We start from the raw sequence: 27033 nt of genomic DNA, 5'->3' as shown, positions 1-27033 counted from the left end.
GACATGTGGAAAGACTGAGTTTGATCAATCTTGGATTTTTCTACTAATCTCCACTTTAGCACAATGTACTCTCTGTTTCTTTCCAGGTTCTAGTTTTGAATGATCACACACCAACTCTGATCTGCTCATCTAGATTAAGAATGATCAAGTAAGTGTGTCCCAGACTACAGTTAAGAGGTTAATATTTTATTCTCTTCTGGCCATCCTTACTGGATAGAGATGTAGGTTTCCAAAATCATCTCATTTTCATCAAAATGTCAGTTGCACTCGTTTTCTTAGGACATCTGGACCTATTCTTCCAGCATGGTCTTTAATCTCTATACCTCATACCCGACCTAACTGTGCTACCTCAAATTGGAAAGCAACACACACTGCAGAGTTTTCTATTTCTCTCTCTTTCTTCCTCAAAACAAGCTGCAAATCTGTAAAATCTTCTTCTAAGTTTTAATATTCAGTAATTTCTCATCCAATTTCAATTGACCTACGTATGTTGAATAGCAAGTGTAGCAAAACCAAGAACTCATTTGCTGAAGATTTACTAGCTTCACATTGGATAGAACCTTGCATAAGGAGAATTTCATAAAATTACACTAGTTTTAACCACTTTTTACTAAGTTTCTGAACACTGATGTTACTTTCTGATTTACTTTTAAATCCAGTTGTCTTTTAATAATTGTACAGCAGACAAGACATATGTATGACTACTGAATCAAGTACCTGGAGAGAGAAAAGAAATCATTAAAAGGAGAGGTGACATCAGCAAGACAGCGAAACGAAAGCTTTAAGCCTTCCTTGCCTCACAGACACACATTTCCACAGTTCATGGACCAAATGCATCTGTGAGAAATCCAGAAGCCAGTTGAGAAGCAACCACATCCCAGGTGCATGCAAAACCAGACACACTGAAGCCAGTAGGAAAATCTGAGATACCTTTTCACCATAATCCCTTCCCCGGTATCGCACCATATGATTGGGAGGAAACCTCCAGCTCCCACCTTCTCTATGGGGACAGAAAGAAAGAACTGGACCATACAATCAACATTCTGATTTTCCTGGGGGCCACCTAAGGGACTGATTTCTATCTTGCCTAAATTTGAGTGCTAACACAAAAGGATTCAAGATTGGGAGCCAATGAGAACAAAAATGGCAATTTAGCATACAAACCTTTGCCATAGTCCTTCCCCTAGCTTAGAGCAGAATGAGCATTAAAGATCTTCAAATTCCAAGCCTCTCCTGGAGAAGGAAAGATTTGGACCACGCCTCCAGTGTCTCAACTTTTCTGGGAGCTCCCAAAGGATTAACATCTGTCTCTCATGTCTCAGAGGGTTGATGGTCCCAGGAATACTCTAGATCTACTAGATGTCTGAAGAAGGCTTAGACTAGCACATCTTACCCATCAGAGTTCATCCCCCAACTCTGTGCAACACAATGGGCAAGATTCCAGTACCTGGCTTATCTCTGGGAAAGGAAAGAGAAGACTGAAACATACGACTTTAGAGGAACATATGTTCCTCTAAGATCAGCAACAGGGCAGGGATAAGCACTCTCTACTTCCATTCAATATAGTATTGGAAGCCCTAGCCAGAGAAATTGGACAATAAGAAGAAATAAAAGGCATCCAAATTAGAAAGGAAGAAGCAAAATGATCTCCATTTGCAGATAACTTGATCTTATTACGTAGGGAACCCTAAAGACTCCATACACACAAACACAAAAAAAGCCTGTTAGTACAAATAAATTCAGTAAAAGTGTGGGATACAAACTCAACATCAGTTATATTTCTATACACTAATAATAAATTATCTGAAAGAAAATGAAGAAAACAATCCCATTTAAAATTGCATCAAAAAGAATAAAATATTTAGGAATAAATAAGCAAGGAAGTGAAACAACTATACACTGAAAACTACAAAAACTTTCTTGAAAGAAATTAAAGAAGACACAAATAAATGGAGAGATATCCTATGTTCATGAGTTGAGAAAATTAATATTATTAAGATGTCCATACTACTCAAAGTGACTTACAAATTTAATGCAATCGCTTTCAAAATTTCAGTGGCATTTTTAAAAACAATCCTAAAATTCATATGAAAGCCAAAGGACTCCAAATAGCCAAAACAATATAGTGAAAGAAGAATGAAGCGAGGATCATCATAAGTCTTCACTTAAAAATATAACGCAAAGTTGCAGTAATTAAAACAGTATGGTACTGGCATAAAGACAGACATCTAGACCAATGGAAGAGAATAGAAAGGGCAGAAATAAACCTATGCACATGCAGTAAGCTGGTCCTTAACTAGGTTGCCAAGAATACACAATGAGGAAACTGGAAATCTACACACAAAAGAATGAAATTGGAACTTTATCTTACACCATACAGAAAAATCTACTCAGAACAGATTAAAGACATAAGCATAAGATCTGAAATTGTAAACCCCTAAAAGAAAATGTAGGGGGAAAACTTCTTGATATTTACTTTGGCTATAAGTATAGGAAACAAAAGCAAAAACAAACAAGTAGGCTACATCAAACTAAAAAGCTTATGCACAGCAAAGGAAACAATCAATAGGGTAAAAAGACAACCTAAACTATGTGAAAAATATATATACAAAACATATATCTGATAGAGGTTTATATTCAAAATACATAAGGAACTCTTACAAGGAAAAAAGAAAGAGAAGGAAGAAAAGAAAGAAAAAGAAAGAAAGAAGGAAAGAAAGAAAGAAAGAAAGAAAGAAAGAAAGAAAGAAAGAAAGAAGAAAGAAAGAAAGAAAGAAAGAAAGAAAAAAAAAAAAAAAAAAAAAAAGACAAAACCCCAAAACACCACCAGCAGCAACAATAACAAAAAAATCTCGATTTAAAAATTGGCAAAGAACTGGGATGGATATTTCTCTAAAGTAGACATGCAAAGAGCCAACAGGTATGTAAAAAAAGATGCTCAACATCACTATTCATTTAAAAAATATAAAATCAGGGATCCCTGGGTGGCGCAGCGGTTTAGAGCCTGCCTTTGGCCCAGGGCGTGATCCTGGAGACCCGGGATTGAATCCCACGTCGGGCTCCCGGTGCATGGAGCCTGCTTCTCCCTCTGCCTGTGTCTCTGCCTCTCTCTCTCTGTGTGTGTGACTATCATAAATAAATAAAAATTTTAAAAAATAAATAAATAAAATTAAAATAAATAAATAAATAAATAAATAAATAATATAAAATCAAAACCGCAATGATACATCACACCTATTGGTGTGGCTATTATAAGAAAATATAAAAAATAACAAGTGGTGGCAAGGATCTAGAGAAAGTGGAACCTTTATGCACTCTTGGTGTAAAATGATGCAGCTGCTATGGAAAACAGTAGAGAGATTCCTGGAGAGATTAAAAATATAACTACTAAATAATCTAGCAATCTCACTTTGGATATTTATCCAAAAGAATTGACAACAGGACCCCCAAAGGATATTTTCATTCTGATGTTCATTGCAGCATTAGTCACAACAGCCAAGAGGCAGAAACAACCTAAATGTCCATTGACAGGTAAGTGGATAGAGAAATTACAGTATATGCATTTAATGGAATATTAAACAGCCTTAAAAAAGAAGGAAATCCTGCCATAGGTGAGAGCATGATTAAACCTTGAGAACATTGTGTTAAGTGAAATAAGCCAATCACAGAAGGACAAGTACTGCATGATTCTACTTATGTGAGGTATCTAAATAATCAAGTAAAAGCAGAGTTTCATGGTTGTTGCCAGAGGCTGCAACAGAGAAAGTTGGAGTTGTTGTTCAAAAAGCATAAAGTTTCCATTATGCAAGATGAGTAAGTTCGATAATCTACTCTACAGCATTGTACCTATACTTAACAATACTGCACTGTACATTTAAAATTTGTTAAGAGGGTACATCTCATGTTAAGCAGTTTTTAAAAGAAATAAAGTGTATGGAACTCAATTTTGAACTAAAAAATTGGTTAGCATAAGCCTGTAAGATAACATAATGTACGTTATTTTCATGCAAACTGTATTTATAATTTTGGAATATTCTTCCTGAGAGATTTTGTAGAGATATTAAACAAAAGTGTAAACATCTCTCCTGCACAGTAGGTATTATAATTTGCACATATACATTGATAGGATACAGGAATGGATATAAAGATAAAAAGAAAATTTGTCAACAGCGCTAATCATCAGGGAAATGCAAATCAAAACCACAATGAGATGTCACCTTCCACCTGTTAGAATGACTTAAACCAAAACACAAGAAACAACAAGAGTTGACAAGGATGCCAAGAAAAAGGAACCCTTGTTCACTGTTGGCAAAAATGAAAACTGGCACAGCCACTGTGGAAAACAGTATGGAGTTTCCTCAAAAAATTAAAAATAGAATTACCATATGAGACAGTAATTCCACTACTGGGTATTTACTGAAAAAAAAAAAAAAACAACCCACTCACTCAGAAGATATGCACACCCCTATGTTATTGTAGCATTGTTTATAATATCCAAGATATGGAAGGACCCAAATGCCCACCTGTAGATGAATGGATAAAAAAGACACATAGATACATATAATGAAATATGGTATCTGTATAAATATATAGATATAGATGGATATATATATAAATATGGATTATATACAATGGAACAATATAAAAGAATATAAAACAATATAAAATAATATAAAAGAATGAGATCTTGCCATTTGCAACAACATGGAAAAACCTAGAGGGTATAATGCTAAGAGAAATAAGTCAGTCAGAGAAGGATGAATAACATACGATTTTATTCATATGTGGAATTTAAGAAACAAAGCAAATGAACAAAGAAAAGGAGACAAAAATCCAGACTCTTAAGTACAGAGAAAAATTGGTTGTTGCCAGAGGGAAAGTGGAGGGATGGGTGAAATACATGAAGACATTTGAGTAAACTTATTGTGATGGGCGCTGCGTAATGTATAAAATGGTTGAGTCGTTGCATTGTACACCTGAAACTAATATAACACTGTATGTCAATTATACTTCAGATAGATCTATTTATTTATCTATCAGAAATTTTATAAATTTCTGACACGAAGAAACAACTGGAAGGGAGTGCAGGATGCCAAGAAGTATGGAAATAATTTTCTCTTGCACTTTCTTTGTATCAAGGACTGTCCCAGTTATATGACCCCTATAATAAAGGTGAGGAGCCCAACAGAAAATTTTCATCAAATTAAACTAAAAGAGTTTAATTCACTACTCTTGGTGTTTTGAAAAAGTGAAGTAAACATTTATGGACATGAAAACTATTCTTTAAGAGAAGAAACATTAACTAAAGTAAGCAGCAGTCTGTTTCCTCTCTCTTTTCTTCTCCCTCTACCCTGCCCCTTCTTTCCTACCCACCCTAACACACACACACACACACACACACACACACACACACACACATCTAACTATGTGTGGAATGGCTGTTTAGAGTTCTTTGCCTCAAAACATTATGCAATCTCAGGCTAGGGTCTTAAAAATATCAAAAGTTGTTGTCTTATTTCTCGTAGCTTTGCAATTGGATTCTTTGCAGCTTATCTTAAGAATTCTAAGACCTTGATAAAATTTAGAATAAAGAATGATGTTGCCTAGGGAATGTCCATGAGCAAGCTAGGTATCTCATTTCAGCTACTTTGATAACAAAGTAAACAGTATGGAATGTGGATTATGATTTGGTCTGTTTTCATTCTCTTCTCTCTGTGATAATGGCAATCTGCTATGCATATACACAAAGCAGCATTTTTCTTTCTTTGTTTTTTTTTTTTTTTTTTAAACAAAACCAATAAGGTCCATCTTAAGGTGTAGAGTGCATGCAGTTTTGGAGTTCTTTAGATACTCAACCAAATTTTGAATATTCTTTATGTGGCATAAGGAATAATACTGTATCACATTTGTGGGCACTTTAAGGCAAATACAGAGACAGAACTATTTATTTTGTTTTCAATAGATGACTACAACATTTAGAATGAAATGCTTGGAATATGTACTAATTTTTCTGTGTAGGGTTTTTCACACTCAAGTTACTAACCTTCAGTCGCAGGACTGCAAATGTAACCATCCCTTACGCCACAAAATGTAATTCTATGTGTTTTGGGTTTTTTTACTACTTGAATATTCTAATCTAAATTTGAGATTATCCTTCCTAGTCCATATTTCTGCAGCTCTTAGTGTATAGAAAGGCACGAATACTGAGTTCAATGATCTTTTATTCTGATGATAAAGTTGTTAAAGCCTTATGTATTATGCCCTTTCCTTTTTTACTTTCTGCTCATGGCTCAGATATCCACAATCATATGCTCTAGATATTTGCACTCATGTGAAGATGGTCTGTGGAATGTGAAATCATCTTCTACCCAAATCTGAAACTTCTTTACCTCGCTCTATCAAGAGTTATCTTTAATTTAACCTGAGACTGGGATTATTTTTCCTCTTCAAGGAATATGTGAGAATCACAAAAAAAAAAAAAAAAAAAAAAAAAAACCACTTAGTTGATTCACTCCTGTTTATCTTGCCAAACAAAGGTTCCTTATCAGCTCCACAGGAATGACTACCCTGGCATCATAACCTGACGCAGACAGTCATTAATACCCTCAGAAAGCATTTGATGAAAAAGCCATCCTTCCTCCCTGGTACCTGTTTTTCCTCTAGGTCAGCTTCCTAGGAGCCCTAGAGCCATTTTCTATCCATTGTTTAGAGTTCCTATCAATCATTACAAAATAATTTTAAATTTAAGTCCAGATTACTCACGTTTTTGTGTAAGACATTTAAACAACCTTGAGTTAACATATAGGAAAACAAACTATTTTTTTAATCTGCTCCTGTCAGCAGAAGGTTTAGTATCATCAACCATAATATACTGACACTTTCCACAATTAGGGAACAGAGAATACTAAGAAATATAAGACATGGTCACAATGGAAACCAAAGACCTAGTTTAGTAGGAAAAACACAGATTTTTGTGTCTGTACTATAAAAGTTGAGGAAAGAGCGGGATTACAGGCTCTTGGGGCAACAGTAACAGGATTGACAGTAGCACCAATAAATCTCACACTAAGCTCGAGATAAATTGGTTCTGCCACTATTTGAATTTTATTTACACATTACATCCAATTTTGGTTATTTCCAATGAATCCTGATACAATTTTGTTCCAATTTAAAAAAAATCTTCCTAGACATATTTAGCAGAAGGAAACTGTAATTGTAAATATCCCGGCTCAGGAATTGTTAAACAATTTGTGCAAAAAGAGACAAAATCAAAATCAATGACAAAACAGGAAATATATATTATATATATATATAACTTAGGAAGAAATAAAATACTATAGGACTTACAATAAGTGTCTGCTTTCACTGTCTTTTAGGTGAAAATAAATGTTTCCAGAAGAAAAATGAGTCCAGTGGGAATGTGTCAAATGTTTTAATCAATAGCCTAAATCTTTGGAGGAGAAATGATAAGCTCTTCTCAGGCAAATTCAATTTTGAACTCTCATACATAGTTTTAAAGACCTAATTTTGTTTTTTCACAACACGTTGCAAATCTCGTAGATATTCATTGGCTGGATTAAAGCACAAAACAAAACAAAAATGTGTAAAATGTGCTTTGAAATAGTAGCATCAAAGAAAAAAGTTCTCTTCCTGTTGGCTCGCCTCCCCCACACATTTTCATCTGTCATACTGAAATAAATAAGAGGGCCAAGGGTTTCTTTCTCCCACGGTGCTGTTTGTGGTTAAGGAAACAATAAAGGATATTGTTACAAATAGGTAGGCAATATAATGAGAGAAAGAAATGGCCTGTGGTCATAGTTGCAGCTGTGCAGGCAAGACGTAAAGTTTTCAAGGGTGTAAGAAAGCAGCTAGAAACACCCATTAAAGAATAAAGAGGTTTTTGACTGCTGTGTACAATAAGATTATTTGGAACACATTAGCTACTACTGAGCTTAAAGTTCTAGTCATAGACTTTAAAGTTTATGAGTGACTTTTTTATTTACCTTTTCTGGAGTGTTCTTGCTTTACTATGTTTCCTTTCTCTGAATACGTTTTTTTCAGTTATTTTCAGAAACTATGTATTTTTTATAAATAGTTTGACAAAGGAGGCACAGAAGTGTGATCCTTAGACTGACTTGCCCCACACGGATGGATGGGTGGTGGTGGAACATGAACCAGTCCAGGGAGCTAGGACAATGGCTTTCCTCACAAATCCCAGATGACCACAGAGTTCAACATTTCAGTGTGGGATTAATGAATTTAAGGCATAACCATGAAAACCAGTTAAAATGCACCCAATTTGGAATTTGCAGTCTTGGTAGTGGGTAGTGGTTGATTGTGCAGCATTCTGAAATCAGGAAATGACCAGCACCAGAAGATTATCAATTGAACTGTGGTTTACATCCACTACTGACTTCTTGATCGGTTGAATCTAGAGATAAGGAAAAGTATACGGGATAAGAGGATACAACCTAGAGTGAGATGCCCATATTTGACTCCTGGTAGCAGCTGTTGACCCTGTAGAAATAACCTCTCTGAATTTCAGATTCTTACTTCTAAAATGAGGTTAGTTACAGTACATGTATCATAGGCTTATTTTAAGGATTAAAACATATCTAATACATATTTTTAAATAAATTGTGTCTTTTGGAATAATTTTGGGTATACAGAAAAGTAAAGATGGGACACTTGTGTGGCTCAGTCGGTTATGCATCTGCCTTCAGCTCAGGTTATGATCCCAGGGTCCTGGGGATCAAGCCCTGCAATGGGCTCCATGCTCGGAGAAGAGTCCACTGCTCCCTCTCCCTCCCTCCCACCTTGCTCATTTTCTCTGTCTCTCAAATAAATAAATAAAAAATTTTTTTAAAAAAAGGGAGAAAGAGAAAAGATAGTACTGAAAGTTCCTGTAAAACCTCACCCAGTTTCCTCTAGAGTTATTTTCTTACATTCCCACAGTACATTTGTCAAAACCTAAGAAACCAACATTGGTACATTGCAATTAACCAAACTCCAAACTTTATTCAGATTTCACCAGTTTTTCCACTAATGTCTTTTTTCCATTCCAAGATTCAATCCAGGATACCACATTACACTGAGGAAAATACATATTTTATATTTTCAAAACATTTAGAGTAGCGTCTGGCACATAGTAAGCACCTGCTTAATGTTATTTAGTCCTATTAGATGGTTGCCATGTAGGTAAGATGGAATGTTTCAGCACTATTATACATTAACAAGACTTTACTCCCAATTTCATATACTACAAGTTCGTGAAGAGAAATAAATAGAATTATTTCACCAGGATATTGCAAAGAAGCTATTAATACAAAACAAAGGGTAATTTGTGTTTGTACTAAAAACTGTAGGTTAATTGCTCTCAAAAGGCGGTAGGGTATCTTCTAAAGGTCAGAAAAACAAATCATGTCTCAGTCATGTCACTCCATTAACTGACTCATTCATTCAACAAATGTTTTTTGAGTGTCTACAGTACACAAAGCAGGGTGCCATGGCCTGAGGCACAGTGATAAATAAATCAGACTCAACCACTTTTTCATATGAAGCTTACGTTTTATGAAACTAACATACCATAGCCTTGAATAAGCAATTGATAGGGAATCTGATTCACCCCACAATGAAATGGAAAGGCATTAGAGTCCCCCATCTAAACACAACCAATGAATATTTACTTGAAGTGGTGATAGGTAGGCCAAAGAGGGAGATGGGTACAGTTCACCTTAGTTCCAGTTACCCAGACATGGCAGGATCCAAGAGGGACTTAGACAAAGATATGAGTGCAAGGAAAATCTGGAATGGACCCCAGATGTGTCCATTCCAACCACTCTGGTGTGCTTCCTGAAAGGTGCAGCCTTGCTTGTGACTGATAATAATATTAGCTAAATGCTATCAAGCGCTTACTCTATGCCAGACATCGTTCCTGGTGTTTTACATGGATCAATTCAAGTAAATCTCACAACCACCGTATGAAGTAGACATTATCATTCCCCAATTTATAGATGAGAAAATGAGGCAAAGCAATCTAATTCAAGAAATATATAAAGGAAAACCAGAAAAATCTTGTATTTTCACAACTTTCTGAATACAAAAGCATAAATTGCCCCAGGCATAAATAGTAAAATCAGCTTTATTTGCTCTTTATTAAAATAAAAATTGAAATGAATGATCTGGACTTGTAGATTCTGAAAGACAATATTCCTTAGAGTAGTAAAATCTTGGAATGTTTCTCAAGATGTCTCAAATAGCTGCCGCGCAAACTCACACATAAATATGCAGTGTACTAAATGCCATTTGTGTCTTCTTTTCACAATTCAGTAAATCCAGTAGTAATTAAAGCCTCTACTACCGCCTAGGACCTGCTGTGTGCTCTAGCAAAGACAAATATGAATAAAACACCCTCTTTCCACAGAGACTTTATGCTGTAATGGATGCATTTTATTTTATTTCACATATGAGTGACCAAAAAAATGCATTAAGCTGAAATAAACATATCCTGAAATAGCTAACGGGTAAAGTAGAGTAAGATTGGACCCAGTAGAATGGCACAAACAAAATGCAACGTGAGGGAAAAGAGAGCAGAAACAGAAGGACTTGCACTTGGCTAGAGGACATGACTAGAACATGTGAAGACTAAGTGGAATTTTAACAAGTGGACACACATGACAAGGTAAGATAGTCTTCATGAAAAGAAGAACATTGATGAAGGCAAAAAGGTGGAGAACCACAGTTGTCCCAGGACTACTACCCACCCCTGTTTGGCTGAGGCGCAGATGGCAGTGAGAGGGAAGAGTGGGTAGGACCGTGTTTGCATGGACTTGAGTGGTGGAATGAAGGTTTTGTACCTGATAGAGCAGAAAATGGTCAGCTCTTAAGGATTTTTGGTAGAGCATTGACATAATTGAAACTGTACTTCAGGAAGATGAATCTCTAAGTGTATAGACTGGATGGATTTCAGACTGGAGAGAGACAGGAGCCAGAGGTACCAATTACATTTTGTTGTTCTGTCCAGGGGAGAACTAATGACTACCTGAAACCAGGGTAGGGCAGAAAAAATAAGAGAGGGTGGACATGGCAGTAGGGTGACTGATGTAGAAACTTAAAGAAAATAAGAGACATCTGAGATGCTCGCAGAGACCGGATGACTGAGGAAATGGAGCTGTTCTGAATGATCTGGAAAGTCACCAGGAAAGGTCAGGATGCTTTTAAAGAAAACGTGATGAGTTTGTTTTTTGAACATCTTAGGTTTATGGTACTTGTGGAAGAGCTAAATGAAGAGTTTTAAGCAAACGGGAAGAAATTAAAAAGAGACTGGAACTAGACACATAAGCTCTGAAGTCATCTCAGTAAAGATGGTAATTGAAGATGTTGGAGTGAAGAGAGACTGAAAACAGAGAATTGGTGCTGGGAGAACACCTGGAGAAATTAGGAAGAGGATGGGGGCAAAAGAGAGAGAAAGAAAAAAAAAAGATGCAGAGCAGAGGTAGCAGGAGAATCAAGGAAATGCTGTTTGGTGCTACTGTGGAAAATTAATTGTGAAGAAATTTCCAGAAAAAGAAATTAATCTATACTATGGGAAACTTCATGAATACAAAAGCCAGTTTCCTTATTTAAAATATCAATTTATTTTATTCTCCAGCGCTTCATGGGTACTGGTTCATCTAAAGAATTTTCAAACAAGAACTTCAGAAAAAAAATTCACTCCTGAAAATCTAAAATATTCATTAAAAGACTTTTAGTAAATCTGCAAAATCTATTAAGCAGCAATTAGATAAAGACACATAGGTCACACATGCATTTGAAAGCTTCTGCTCATGATCAGATATTCTGTTGGAAAAGCCACTTAGTCTTTTCAGGTTTTGGAGAAAATATGTTTGCAATTATTGCATTGCAATGCCTAACTGCAATTTGTCTTCATCCTAGGGGCTGGAAAGAATAATTTTTGAATTAGAACTTAGTTCATTTTCAGTATGGTTCTTTGTTTGGTAGCTTTCTATCCATTTCCCCCCTTTTAAATTTTTTTAAATGGAAGAAGTTGCCAAATATATCTTAGGCCTTCTTGAAACCAAAACTATAAGAGTCAAAAGAAATTTAAATTACTCCGAGGGTGAACTGACATTTCTTCGAATGATTCACAATCTAAATACAAACAATATAAAGTTCAAAAAATAAATGGATGGATGGTGGATGGATGGCAAGAGATTGAGAATAATCAACTTAAATTTTTTTATATTGTCTTACAGTTTACTTGCGAATGCCAGTCATTCCAATTTAGAATACCTAAGGAGGAATTTGGCTGGCAATTTCCTTTTTGTTATGCACATAGAAATGGCACACACACACAGGAATTTCTTCATCCTCAGTGTTTGCCGACTTCCACCCCTCCCGAACTTTTGAGTTGTTGATACCACAGTCATAAGAGAATAAACAAAACCATCTTCCTACGTCTTAAGTTGAAACCAGGAATGCATTTTTCATAAAGCAGCTGTTGGTCAAAGAGCATTATTAATATTCCTCTTCATGGGCATTTTAGATCAAGTAAGATTCAGTGTACTAATATTTGAGTCAACTAGCAATCATAAAATTTCATCTATGGAAAAATATATCCTAAACTCGAAATGATAAATCTATAGGAACCCTTCTAGAATACACCATGTTCATTCATAAAGGAAATTGGACATTTACAAACATATTAGGTATGCATCTGAAGATATGTAAAATTGATGGTTGTATTTATAATATAAAATTAGCATACTTAAATCTTTTGTATATAACTATTGAAGTTAGTATTTATTAAAAATACACTTTTGTGAAATTGACATCATATAATAAATTTTCTGAAGACTAATCTATAGTATCCAAAACTCTGAAGAAGTTAGGCATACTGTGTTTTGGAAGACTCTACATCCTGAAACACAATGTAGCCACTAAGGCAAATCCAGTAAATGCCTTTTTGTTTTACTGTCATTGAAACCAAGGAACAGGGCAAATTTAGTTTTATTTTGACAGTAACTTTAAAAACTTTTATTTATACAGTAACTTAAAAAAAAAAAAAAGAAAGAAACTTTTCCAACAGCCTGAAGCTTGCTATTTTCTGATATTTATGCCTCAGTGTTCCTTAAACCTATTTGACCCATGTTTTTGTCTAGTTACTATACTGATTCCCTTGGAGCTTTAAGTCTACGCCTTTTTACTCAGACATTTTCCTGACTATGCCTAGCACTGATACGTTTTTATAAGAGAAAGTGCAAATGAGAAATGGAGAACCAGGTGCTTTCCGCACACTTCCTTGACATTTCGTGCTATTGTGATAGAACAAAAGACTACATGTAGTAAAGCAGGTCTCATAAAGACTGCAATCATACTGAAAGTGTTCTATAGAAACAATTATTTCCATATAGCACAACCAAAACCCTTATTCAGTGACCAACAAAGATTTAACTATAAACATTTATTTTAATGGCTTCCTGTTATTATTTACTACTCTAGCATTAAAGACAAGCAATACAGAGATTCTGATCAGAGACCAGTAATGCAATACAGCTAAAGCAGGTAGTTACCACAATCAGGGTATTTCCTTGATAGGGAGGGATGGAATTCATTTGTAAGGGTTTTCTCAGATCACATAAATCATACTTCCTCAAACCACATGCCCTCAGACACCAAACACAAGCACACACACACACACACACACACACACACACACACACACACAATTTTACTAAATAACAGTGGTCTGTTTAAAATGAACTACAATTTAAAGCTGCATTATGTAATCTATGCATTTATTTCACATGTTTTGACCATGCCCCCTGGTCTGTGATCCAAAGCAGGAGGGTGGCTGATGACTATGGAACCCATTAGCCTTTCTGATTCCATGTGCATACATTGCAGATTAGCTATGGTTCTAACTTCCAGGGTTAATGGAAACCACTGGGTGGTTCGGTTGTGCAGTACATGCGTGCATATGTGCATGTGTGTATGTATGGTACTACAGAAAAGTTCACCAATGCTTATAAGTTGATTAACAACAACAGTACTTTTCCATTTTTCTCTTTGTTCTTTATATTTTCCCATATTACAATCCCTCCTTCACTGCTGCTGGCCATTGCTCTTCCCCCATGACCTCTCTTACCGAGACCTCCCATTCATGTACCCTTGGAAATTTAAGAAAGTTCTTCCTTTTATTCAGTTCCTCTGGTAACTTGTATTAAATAAAAAAGGAGATCAATTTAGGGGAATTAATCTGTACTACAGAGTGGTTTCTTTTTTTATCATTGCCTAATTTTAATTAAAAAAAAAAGAGAAGGGAAATTTGTGACCAATAACCATTAAACAGAGCTTCTAAGATTCACCTTTATTTCCCTAAATTATGTCTTCCCTAATTAAAAGGAGAACACGTTGGCCCATGGTACATCTTTCCATAGGCTCTGATCCAAAATCAGTTCTAAAGTTGATTCAAGGTACTTTGAAGGGTAAGAGTGTAGTAAATTTATAAGCAATATATTACAATTTGTCTTATCTTCCTTCAAGTGCTCATCTTTACAGTGATTTGTGAGAGGGTTTAATAGTACACATTTCAGAGTAGATTTTCCCTGAGATGATGTTCTAATCGCCAAAGATTTAAGCTCCATTTTCCACCAAGTGGTTTGTCACCTTTGCAGTGAATCTATAATAAGAAATCTCCTGTTTTGGAAACCTATCCATATTCTCTTCCCAAAATTTAAACATATTCATCTTCATTTTAAGAATCAAGAAATATTTTATTTTTGAACACCCTTTGGACTTCCTAAAATGTAAGCTCCTCCCCATCACTGGGTGCATTTCACTGTGAAATCCATCTTCCACACAGACTATATAGTTAAGTCCTGCATCCCGTCCATCACAGCAAAAGGATTGGACTTACACGAAATGCGGTTTTGTCAGAAGAGTAGATGGACAGATTGACACGAAAGTAATCAGTAAAAGTGTTAGTCCTCCTGTTTAAAAATGAAAGCCATAACATTTTACTTTGCAGTTTTGTACATTTGCCACATCAGCTATAAAGTAGAGGTGGAGCTGTTGGATTTAACTTATTGAAAAGGAAACTAGGGATCCCTGGGTAGCGCAGCGGTTTGGCGCCTGCCTTTGGCCCAGGGCGCGATCCTGGAGACCCGGGATCGAATCCCACGTCGGGCTCCCGGTGCCTGGAGCCTGCTTTTCCCTCTGCCTGTGTCTCTGCCTCTCTCTCTCTCTCTGTGACTATCATAAATAAATAAAAATAAAAATAAAAGGAAACTAGACTAGGTGGGGTGTGTGGGTGGTGAGGAGGGCCGGAAAGGAATTATTCCTAGGGGGAATAACTTTCAAAAATCCTCTAAGACTGAAGTTTACGCGAAATCAATGATGTAAATTAAGAAACACGTTATGGTTTTATTTGTTCTGCAACTGTGTAAACCTCACAAATTTTCAAGTGGGTTTCCAAACAGTTTACACTTGAACCTTTCTTCTCTGCAAAAAAAAGTTTCCCCAGAAGTATAAAAACCAGAATGAATTACTACAGATAGGGCTGACTTCACACACCTAAATATGCTCTTGACTTGTGTCAGCCCCCACAGGCTTCCTCAGACTCATAACTTTTGCTAGGAACATGGTGTCAATTCTGCTAAGATTCAAAGTAAAATCAGAGCAAGCCCTAGCTCTAGAAATCTAGTTCAGTGAAGCATGACATATCAATTGCACCATTTCAGAAGAACCCAATTACACCCCGGTGACTAACTTCACCCTAATATTTTAGCCATATCAAGACTGGGAACAAACACCCAAGGATGCAGGGTGCTCACTAATTTGCACAATATTAACTCAATATTAAAAATAATATTTATTTAGCATTTACTTAGAGGAGAAGCTGTGAGCCACATGGCTTAAAGTTAAAGTCAGTGATGGGGCATAGCTCAGTTCTACACAACCTACACAACAAATTAAAGCTCCCTTTTAAATTGAACCAACCCTCCCAGGGAGTCAGTTTAATGACCATCTGTTTTTACTCAAAATACTCCTTGGGGGAAGGAGGCATCTCACCTCACACTCCATGCAGCTTATCAAAGTATTTCCTCCCAACCACAGACAAGTATGTTCTCTGAGAAGAAAGCTAGTAAATATTTTTTTTTTCCTCCATCTAGTTAAAAGTCCTGGGATGGTTAGGCAACCTAATAATGTTTAATCATTCCTTATGGACCCTTCCCTCAGACCCAGCCTTGATCAAGATCTTGGGGAAGAGTACAGAGTTTTCTGATTAATGTTTCTGCAATACTTGAATTATTTAAACCTGAGGCTATTCTGCAAGAGAAATCATTCACCCTTTTCACAGATGAGAAAACTGGGTTTCAGAAGTTAAGATACCTAATTATAAAGTCTGGATTCAAAACCAGTATTCTGCGGGAAATAATGTACCAGACGATACAAGTCCCTGATTCAAATACATAAGAAACAAAGCCAGGGATTTGGTTTGTGTGGACAGAAGGACTTTACTTGGTTTGCTTCTCCTACAGGAGCAAGGGTGTATTGTGAAGAGCAAAGGAAGATGAAAACGGAGAGGAGAGAAATTAAAATGAGAGGATTTACTTTGGTTTTTGGAGAATTGAATAAATAAACACTTATTTTATTATTGTGACCTAACATATACTAAGCACTTACCACATACCCTACGAGCTGCCATGATTTTTGTCACCACTTCTAGGGCAACTGGAACTTTACATCAAGCATTCTTCCCTTGGATTCTCTAGACAAGTGAAAAGGAGCTTCAGCGGGGAGTGGAGGCGGTCCATGAATATGGAGATTATATCCAGAGTTTTACCTGTAAATGAATTTCCCTGAGAAGAGGATCAATAGTTCTATCAGATTATTAAGAGGTTAAGGAAAACAAAACTATAACTTCACATGGTACCCCTGAGGAATTTCATCTATTTTCATGGTTTCGATGACTCAATACACTGTTCAACCTCAAGACTGTTCTCTTTTTAGAACTGCAGAGATAAATATTGAATCTCCTACCGAATATCAGCCTCCTCAAGCTTGTTCCATAGCAAATCAAATTCAGCATGCCCGGATGCACGCACACACATTCTCCTCCTGCACCTCACATCTCATGTGGTGACAACACCACCCTCCTGTCACCCATCCTAGAAAGCTGCTAGTCATCCTATTATTCTCTCTGTTTTTTTCAATCAAGCACCAAAGCCTGGTAATTATACCTCATAAGGAACTACTGAGTCCATTCTCTATTTTATAGCCCTACCACATCTTATGTGTGCTTTACAACATATCTGGTGTCTTTAAACTATCCACGTTACTTTCAGTAGCTCATTAAACATGTTAAGACTTTGCGTGACACACAAGGTCTACAACAAATTGGCCTACAGCTTTCCCTCTTTCCCATCATTATTCCTGCATGTCCACATTGTCTATGCCGTCTTCAGAACGACACCTTTGATGGAGTAAGTGCCTCTATACTTTTTCTTAAACTGTTCACTCTGTTGAACGCTCACGCCAAGTTCTTCCCCTGATGTATTTCTATCCAAGGTCATGACTCGTCATTCCAGCAGCATTTGCCAATTGCAAGGGTGAATTAAATGCCCCTCCTCTGTGCTTCAGAGTCTAGAGCAGTGGTTCTCGAACTCCAGCATGTATGGGAATCACCCGCAGTGCTTGTTAACACACATATTGCTGATTCAGTCTCTGACTTAGCAGGTCAGAGGTGGGGCTGACAGGGTTGACCGGGTCAGAGAGTCACCACCAAGGATTTGCCCCATACCTACTGAACCAGCTCAACTTCTGGGACACTTCTAAGCGCAAGTAAGACACCTGCCACACTTACGGGTAAGCATGCTACCAAGGAGCTGTCTACACGTAATGTCGTCCTGCATTAGCCACTCTTCTCAGAAGGGCTTGTGGCACTGGCAGGCACGTGGAGGCTCTTTCTGTTGAGAAATCAGCATTTCACATCTTGCAGCTAAGGTCGCTGCTAATCACATAAACAATTTTACTGACTTGGTCTTCAAAATTTTCAACTGACTCACTCTTAGGAAACAATTATCAAGGCTATTAGAGTTATGACATCTTAGAACCGAAATGAACTTGAACCTTCCATTTCCCAATCTAAGAAGCAGTACAGAATCAAATGGTGTCATTCTGCATATAATGATGAGTGGCAGCAGTGGAAAAGTAGGTTTAGGGGCGCCTGGGACGCTCAGTCAGTTAAGCACCTCCCTTCAGCTCAGGTCATGACCCCAGGCCCCTGGGGTCGAGCCCCGCAGCAGGCTCCCTGCTCAGCAGGGGTTTGCTTCTCCCCCACCTTGTGCTCTCTTTCTCTCTTGCTCTCAAACAATCTTTAAAAAAGGCATTTTAGAGTTATTTGCAAAACTATTACCTTTGCAAAGATAGAACAATCCTTTCAGTCAGCTTAAAAACATCTCTCTACAAAAAGAAATGATTCAAGATTTTCTTCCTCCATCATGGAATAAGTGTATCCAAGAACAGTCTGACAATTTACCTATTTGAAAGATAAATATGCAAGCAGGTTTCTTAACAAGGACCTCTTCTCTGGAGTGGTCTTTATGAGGGTCATAATGCAAGTTATGCTATAAAGCTGGATGCAAACAGCCACAGGAAGCCGCTTTATTTTAGTACCTAATTCTCTACTTTGAGACTCCCTGAAGATCATTTTACATCTCAGTTGAAGAAGTCACAGGAAAAAGTTACATTGCATGCCTTCAAAAGATTACTTTTGTGTGACCCTGGAGAAACATAGGAACACAAAGAAACTTCTATCTTCTTTCTGGCCCCTCCCCCATTTAACGATGCTCCTTTTTTGGTTGACATTTATTAAATTGGACGGTCTTTTTGAAACTGTCTTCAACATGTTTCAAATTATGTAGCCTGTTTAAGACATTACTTACTCCATTCACGTGGATAAATCTACTTCTTGTACATGATCTGTTCAGTATCTGGCGCCTAATGAATGTTAAACACCCTGGACTCTGCTTCTCCCATTGTGTCAAAGGAGGTGCCTGTCATCTGCCCTCTCAGACATGGATTAGAAAAGAGCCCCAACTGCTCTTCCCCAGCAGTTGTTTCTGCCAGAACGCTTTTGTTTGGCACCAGAGTCCCTAACTGGCAGCCATTCTGGACACCTGTAGTTCTCCTCACTTTAAAGGGTATGGGTCACGAACTTCCTGGGTCCCCTTCACACCCTTCACACCCTAGGCGCACCCGAACTGGTAGACTTTTGGGAACTTACTACATTTATCAATGTCTTTATAAAAACAGTCCAGAATTATATACAGGTAGCAGGATATTTTTGTTTAGTTTTTTGGGTTTTGTTTTTGATTTTTCTGTCCAGTGCCACACACAGATGTTTACTCAATGTTTTCTAATGATCAGAACCCACCTGGTAATTAATTTATAGTTTTTCAAACTATATTCATGCCAGCACAAATGATTTTAATGCTTTTTTTTCATCTACTGGGATACTAACCCAGAATTCCCAACAGATTATCTTTTTCCTCTTTTTTTAAGATTTTATTTATTTATTCATGAGAGACACAGAGACAGAGGGGGGCAGAGCCACAGGCAGAGGGAGAAGCAGGCTCCATACAGGGAGCCTGAGGTGGGACTCGATCCTGGGTCTCCAGGATCACGCCCTGGGCTGAAGGTGATGCTAAACTGCTGAGCCACCCGGGCTGCCCCAGCTTATCTTTTTTAAATAAATTCTTCCCATCACATCCGTGCCCCACCTTCCTTTCCATGGTGGGATAGAACACAGCATCTTATTGCAATAATCAAGAGAGGAGGAGTGAAGAAAAAGTCTAATATCCCAGGGTAGGATACGTCCTTGGTTTCAACCCAGTTTCATCCTATGATTCTAATTATCAGGAGACTGATAATTAGTGGCAAGAACTTTAGCTTTTCACGTGTGATGAAAAAAGGAAATTTTCTCTCTCCTTTATGCACTGTTAAGGTATTTGTTGCCGGCAAACACTCATCTTTATATTGATAATTCAGAGTCTAAAATGATCTATATTTACTATGTTTTCTTTATAAATAAAATCCCTCATTTTCTTTCTCACATTAATTTCTCTTTAATCATAATTTCCCCCTCAAAATTCATCTATTTTCAATTGTAAGGACTCTTAAATTAATTTTTTAATTAATCCTGGAGACCCGGGATCGAATCCCACATCGGGCTCCCGGTGCATGGAGCCTGCTTCTCCCTCTGCCTGTGTTTCTGCCTCTCTCTCTTTCTCTCTGTGTGACTATCATAAATAAATAAAAATTTAAAAAAAATAAAAATAAAAATAAATAAAAGCAGGATCTAGGGGAACCAGGGTGGCTCAATGGTTGAGCGTCTGCCTTTGGCTCAGGTTGTGATCATGGGCTCCTGAGATCAAGTCTTACATCAGGCTCCCTGCAGGGAACCTGCTTCTCCCTCTGCCTATGTCTCTACCTCTTCTTTGTGTCTCTCATGAATAAATAAATAAAATCTTTAAAAAGAATCAGGATCTAGGGTTATCTCCCAGATAAGTAAAGAAAGATACCTTATGGAAAGTTATTAAAGAGATCTGACTATGTGATTTGAACATAATGGAGATAAAGCATTAAATGTTTCTACTAAATTATATCCTTGACAATCTGATGAATTAGAAACAAGGCAAGGCAAGGCAACAGGACATTAGGCCTTTACGAGTCATTTTCTAACACTTAGGGGCATTTTCTAACGCTTAGGGGCATTGCCTACTACATCTCAAACAATATGCTTAATATTTTGATAATTAGTTTTTTAAGATTTTATTTATTTATTTGAGAGAGAGGGAAAGAGAGCATGTTCAGGGAGAGGGGCAGAGGAGAGGGAGAAGCAGACTCCCCACTGAGCTGGGAGTCCAATGTAGGGCTCAATCTCAGGACCTTGAGGTCATGACCTGAGCCAAAGACAGATGCTTAACTGACTGAGCCACCCTGGTGCCCCTAATAATTATTATTTTATTTAATATCCACAATAACACTGAAATAGATCTAACTAATCCCAAGTTTCAGATACAAAACTAATGCTCAGAAATGTTGAGAGTATCTAAGGCTTCACAATAACCTTGCAAATAAGACGGATCACATAGGAATTAATTTCATAATAGTGATACTGTTGACATGAAATATTCTAGAAGGTGAGTTACATGTATTATGCTAATGCATGTAGGAACCTGAAAATAGGTTATTTTTATAATTAAATTTCTTATCTTCCTCTCTCTGCCTTCATAAATGTAAGGTCATCCTCCAAGCACTCATTTACTGGAGTCAAAAGTTTGACTCTTGGTAACACAAAGGAGCCAGTTTTTCTAAGTATGAATTTCCCATTGATATCTGTGCATAAGAAAAGAAGAGCACTGTTAGCGTTTAAGGGATATTTTTGAAAAGAAAAAAAAAAAAAAAGATTATTCTTCACAGACCAGAGCATAGCAGACATAGTGTTTGAGACCATCATAAATTACCTCCTAGCAAGGAAGCACTTCCACCTTGTTCTTTCTGTGTTCTTTTTTTTTTTTTTTTTGTATAGTAAAAATATAAATGTAAGCCCTGCTGAGTTATTTCATAAAGTTCTCTCATACCCTAGTATTGACCACTGTAAAAATAATAGCGACTCCCAGCTGCTTTTTGTTGAGTATTTCTATGTGCCAGGTTTTTGTCTATTTAGCTGTTTGTGTAAGATGCTCTGCTTCTCAGAAAACTCTCATGAGGCAGGCATTATTAGCCACCCATTCCCAAAGCAATAATAATTAATGAGGTAACTGAAATGTGGAGAAATCCCCAGGAAGGGAGAAAGCTGAGATTTGAGCCCAAATTCAAAACCCATGATTTCCACTTTGCAATGGGAAATCTCAAAGTCTCCACCAGCTGACAGAACAGAAGACTTTCGTGCTATTATTTCACGTGCTTCAAGGCTTGAAAAGAAAAGAAAAACCTTGGCAATGTTATCAAGAGTGGATTAGTTAGAAGTCATGGCCATTGGTTTGTAAGTCTTCACTTAAGCAGTTAGCGGCTGGATGTGTGTGTTGTTGACACCAACTCAGATTTCATACACCCACCCTTACCATCCAGCACATTTTTTTCACACTCCTATTCACATTTTTTCCTCATTAGCCTAGAACTTCACATGTCACCTATTCATTTTCCTCCAATTGTTGATTATGCTTTACCTTTTTTCTCCTGTCATAAAATAGACTTTTCTGTAGGTAGGCATATATTCACATGTATTCACAAATGAGTGAACGTGAGTTTAGATTGTGTCCAAGAGGGTGTGACACGTTATTTTTGTTTTGCTTTGCTTGTTTTCAAAAGTAAAATGCTAGAAGGACACCTAGATGGCTCAGTCAGTTAAGGCACTGCCTTCAGCTTAGGTCATGATCTTGGAGTTCCCAGATCGAGCCCCATATCAGCGGGAAGTCTGCTTCTCCCTCTGGCCCTCCTCCTTCTCCTGCTCTCTGTCTCTCTCTCTCAAATAAATAAGTAAAATCTTTTTTTAAAAAAATAAAATGCCAGAATGGGTTGCCTTCCTTGTTATAGATGATGGAAAAAGACCTCTTTTATGCAGCCTTAAGGAGAGCACAAGTAGTGACTGAATGACGAAGAGGGAAGGAGAGAAATGGAGTAGTCAGCAGGAGTAAAGTTTTAATAGGGGAGACCTCAAGAATCTAAAGTAGAAAAAGAGCAAGAGTGGAATCAGATTTTTCTGTAAACCACAACAAGTGTTTGACACCACCATGCATATTCAGTATGATTGGACTCCTTTTTAAAAATTTCCTTCGGAGCTCGCTTCTGTCATTTTATTGGAGAGACCATCTTCTCACTGATGGCTGATGCTTACACGTGCATTTTCTAGTGGGGAATCTTGCTGTTTCCATTGCTATTCTTTACACTACTTTCATTCTTCCCTTCAGGAAATCTACCATGATGCCTATACTAGTAGAGGAGCAATCACTCTCCCTCTCAACAGAGCTAGCATTCTTTCAGATTGTCCCTTCTGTGCTCCAAGTTCAGAACACTTTTTATTGATGTAGTATCTTTCAAATTCAACTGAAATGGAAAAATAGAATCACAATGAGATTTTACTATGTTGAAAAAAGGTAAACTTACAAATCTCATTGTAAACATTCTATGTAAAACTGTGAAAAGAACGTCAACTTCTGAATCACCCAAGTGACTGGATTTGAATCCCACCAGGGAAACCAGAAAAAGCCATTGAATCTTCCTGACCTCATTTTGTTCAAAGGTAAAATGATGGTAGCAACAACTCCCCCAGGCTCTAAGGATTCAAGATAAATTGCTGAATACTCTACCAGGCACAGATTACTGGCTTAATAGATAAAGACTATCATTATCGTATTACTTGAATCATACAGCAGTAGTATAAAGGGAAAAAAAAACAAGTTTTTATTTTTTTAATTTTCTCTCATTAGGCACCTAACTCTCCTCCTCAAAGTTCGATGGAATTAAGCCCTCTTACCCTACCCTTTATTGCATTTATGACCTTGCATTGAAATTTTGTGTTTACATGCTTGGCTCTCTTTTCTAGACTACAAACTTTTCAAGGACAAAGCACACGTTGTTAGCATAGCATTTCCGATGACTAATGCTGTGCTAGACATATTTTTGGTGGTTAATGTCAACTTGACAGTGTCACAGCGTATGCCGCCATTTGGCCGCCATTATTCTGTGTATGTCTGTGAGCGTGTTTCTGGATAACATTAATATCTGAATCCATAAACTGAATAAAGCAGATTGCCCTCCCTAATGTAGGTCTCATCTCATCAGTTGAAGACATGACCAGGATAAAAATGTTCACTAGAAGGGTCTCATCCTGTCTGACCATTTGAGCTGGGGCATTGGGCTTTATCAGCCTTCAGCCTTGACTGAAACATCAGCTCTACATGTGAGCCTGGAACTACACCATCAGCTCACGTGGTTCTCAGGCCTTCAGACTCAGATTGGAGCTACAGATTGGCTTTCCTGAGTCCCCAGCTTGTGAACTGCATATCCTGGGACTTCTTAGCCTCCCTAATTGTGTGAGCCAATTGCTTCTGATAAATTTATTTATATATAATCACACATAACCTATTGGTTTTGTTTCTCTGGAGAAAACATAGTATACCGCTTAATTAATATTTGGTGAACTGACCTGATCGCTCAGAATGGAAAATTCTTATAACAACACCAGTTTTTCCTTGACCCTATTACCTTTTGAAAAACAGAAGATTTTTGACATTTCAAATGTCCCCAAATAAAAGTCCCAGATCCTATTGTTGAGCACTTAAAATGAGCAAAATCTGTCCCTAGCTTATGAATTCTCTGAGGGACAACTTTTTTGATGGATTTTAAACGTTCACCTCAGAAGAACAGGTTTAGAGTTTCAAATTGAATTCCAGTCTTTGATGCTGAAATCAATTTCTGATGGAGAAGTGCAGCTCTGGTTTTGACTGGAGGAAGCAAAAATATCAAAATGGCTTTTTTGACATTAAACAGCTGTTTTTTAAAATTCCATGATTTCATTGTAAGTGAATAAGACACATGTGGATTAAATTTCCTTAAAATATACAAGGTTTGAAAAATTAAGGGAACCTGGTTTGGGTTTGATTGACTGAAAAGCATTTGCAACCCAACGCTTATCTCCTCCTTCCATGTCTCTGCCTGAGAGTTTTCTTCTTGCAAACTGCTTTGAATTCAACATATAGAAGAGTGATCTAAGGAATTTGAAAGATGTTGAAAATCAGCCCTGGGAGTTGTTTCTGGAATTTAATGAACCCAAACCAGTCACTATGCACAACTCCTGAAAGTCTCCTTCTGAGAACCTCATTCCACCAGAAAAATATTAAGCTATTTTCAAATTATGTTAAAATTGCATTTTAAACATTATATCATTGCAGTTTGGATCTTTATTCCTAATCTAATATTATTTCTAGACTTATGAATTATTTCCTTTATTTTTGAGGGTAGTTATTTCACAGTTAAAAAGAAATTTAGCAGTTTTCTTTCAAGCATAAGATATTTTCTAAGAGACAAAAACACAGTTGTTAAGTTTCAGATAAAGTTGTGAATGAGCATTCAAATGGCCTACTCCGAAATACTTACATTACTGAGAGAATTGTAAACTCTGGTTTTCAAAACAAACGGTTCACTTGGTCTCCAGTTCCGAGCCAAGATTCACCCTGCAAGCATAGTGCACACTTTTTCTCGTTGCTATTTACATTTTTTAATTGGATGTCTCTATAAGACTGTAATTGTTAAATAAGCAGGGGGTGCTGGGGGATGTCTATTGCATTCCTTTTAAAGGCTCAGAAACTAGTAAAAGCAAAGATTTTGCTTCACTGCTGATGAAGTGAGCAATGAGTTGGTGAAAGGTCACATGGGGTAAATGGTATATCTAGAGGGTCCCGGGGTACACATGTCCATGCAAGCTCACCCACCAGACCACTGTGGTCTTCTCTCTGCCCAGACATCCTGTGGTTTGGTGAATCAATAATTGAGTTCCCAAAGCTTCTTCTCTAAAAAAGTAGTATAAGCCTTAATAAAGTTCTATTGACTTTCTTGTATAGAGAGTGAGACAGAAAAAGAGAATAAATGAAAGAATCCATTGTTAGATTTATTATGGCATTGCCATCAACAACAAACAATTATGAAATACCTGCTATGTATAAGGCAGTACACTGACCCCTTTGGAGGCAGAGTATAAGATATAAGCCATACCTGTACAGAATTTACAATTTAGTTTAGGAGATGGTAATATGTAGTCTTTCTATTGACACACACACACACACACACACACACACAAATATACGTGGGTATATAAAAACACATACATATTAAAAACTCGACAAATTAAGGCAGCCTGTAAGAAACATCCGGAAGGTGGTACAATGACAACCATTCCAGAATTTTAGAGAGAAATAGGTCTGTGTATGATTTTCTGGTTTGTTTTTGTTTTTGTTTTTCAGAGTGGATACAGAAGAGATATAGAAGATGTGAGGAGGAAGAAGGAAAGGAAGAATTTCCCCAGGAGCATATGTTTTTACTGATGTCCATGTTGTGGGTGATTGGAGTTTGAACCACAGTGGTGACTATAAGCATCAGCATAGAAAGACACGAATTTTGGAGACATTTGGGAAGTCGAAGGCTGCAGTTCTTAGCCTTTTATTATTCTTCCCTAAAGAGCTTTCTCTGACTATACCCATCTATAGGAATGCTTCTTAAGGGGCAAGGACTAGATTTACATTTTTTCCCAATCCACCTTGTACTAATACTTTTGTAAAAAGCAATAAAAATAAATTAGTAGAAAAATGAAATAGAAAATAAACACTCTCAAAATAAAGTCTTAGTATTTTATTATGAAATCCACCAAACATAAGATTACATTTTAGTTAACTTCGTAAGAACCAATCTAATGTAGAAAAATAACAAAATAAAATTAAAACTGTAAATGTTCATTAAAGATGTACAGATAGTCAATATATACAGAAAATTGCTACTATACTCATAATTTTTTATAGACTTACAATTATGACTAAAAAGAATTATTAGTGAAATAGTGACTCCCCACAATAAAAGCCTATTTGCATACTTTAAAAATAGTATGTATCAATATCTAAAGTTTTTAACATGGTGATTGAGGTTGTTTATTGCTCATTAATTTATTTAATCTAGGTTGAATTGATGACAGTTCAACTTGCAGAAGATAATAGATAAATTTAAACCTCTTCTATATTTTGTTTTAGTTATATTCACAGTAGAGACAACATCTCAGAGATATGCTGACAGGAATGAAAATAGCCATTTAGCACGTGCAAAAAAACTCCATATTTAATTAATCCAAAATGAAACAAAGAGTATTGTAGTTTTAAAATTCATAATTATTCCTTCATCAGTAACCAGTTCCAATCATTGATCCTATAAAGTTCAATTTAAAATACCTTTCAATGAAAGAAATGACTTCTGGATTTTATA

At 36.8% G+C, this 27033-nt stretch overlaps 1 long non-coding RNA gene across 2 annotated transcripts in view; it reads left to right on the top strand.

Annotated features, from left to right (window-relative positions):
* The window catches only part of LOC112644504 (uncharacterized), a 32073-nt gene extending 5684 nt beyond the window's left edge, over positions 1-26389 (top strand). The window contains exons 2-3 of one of the 2 annotated variants that reach the window (XR_003126434.3): positions 87-148; positions 26028-26389. This is a non-coding gene — a long non-coding RNA (uncharacterized LOC112644504). Of the gene's footprint in view, positions 1-86; positions 149-7376; positions 8613-26027 lie in introns of those variants that run through there. The other variant, XR_003126435.3, reaches the window with a different exon arrangement.
* Positions 26390-27033: the final 644 nt, after the last annotated feature.

This window comes from Canis lupus, chromosome 1, assembly GCF_003254725.2.
Source record: "Canis lupus dingo isolate Sandy chromosome 1, ASM325472v2, whole genome shotgun sequence".
Taxonomy (NCBI): Eukaryota; Metazoa; Chordata; class Mammalia; order Carnivora; family Canidae; genus Canis; species Canis lupus.
This window is presented reverse-complemented; position numbering and strand designations above follow the sequence as displayed.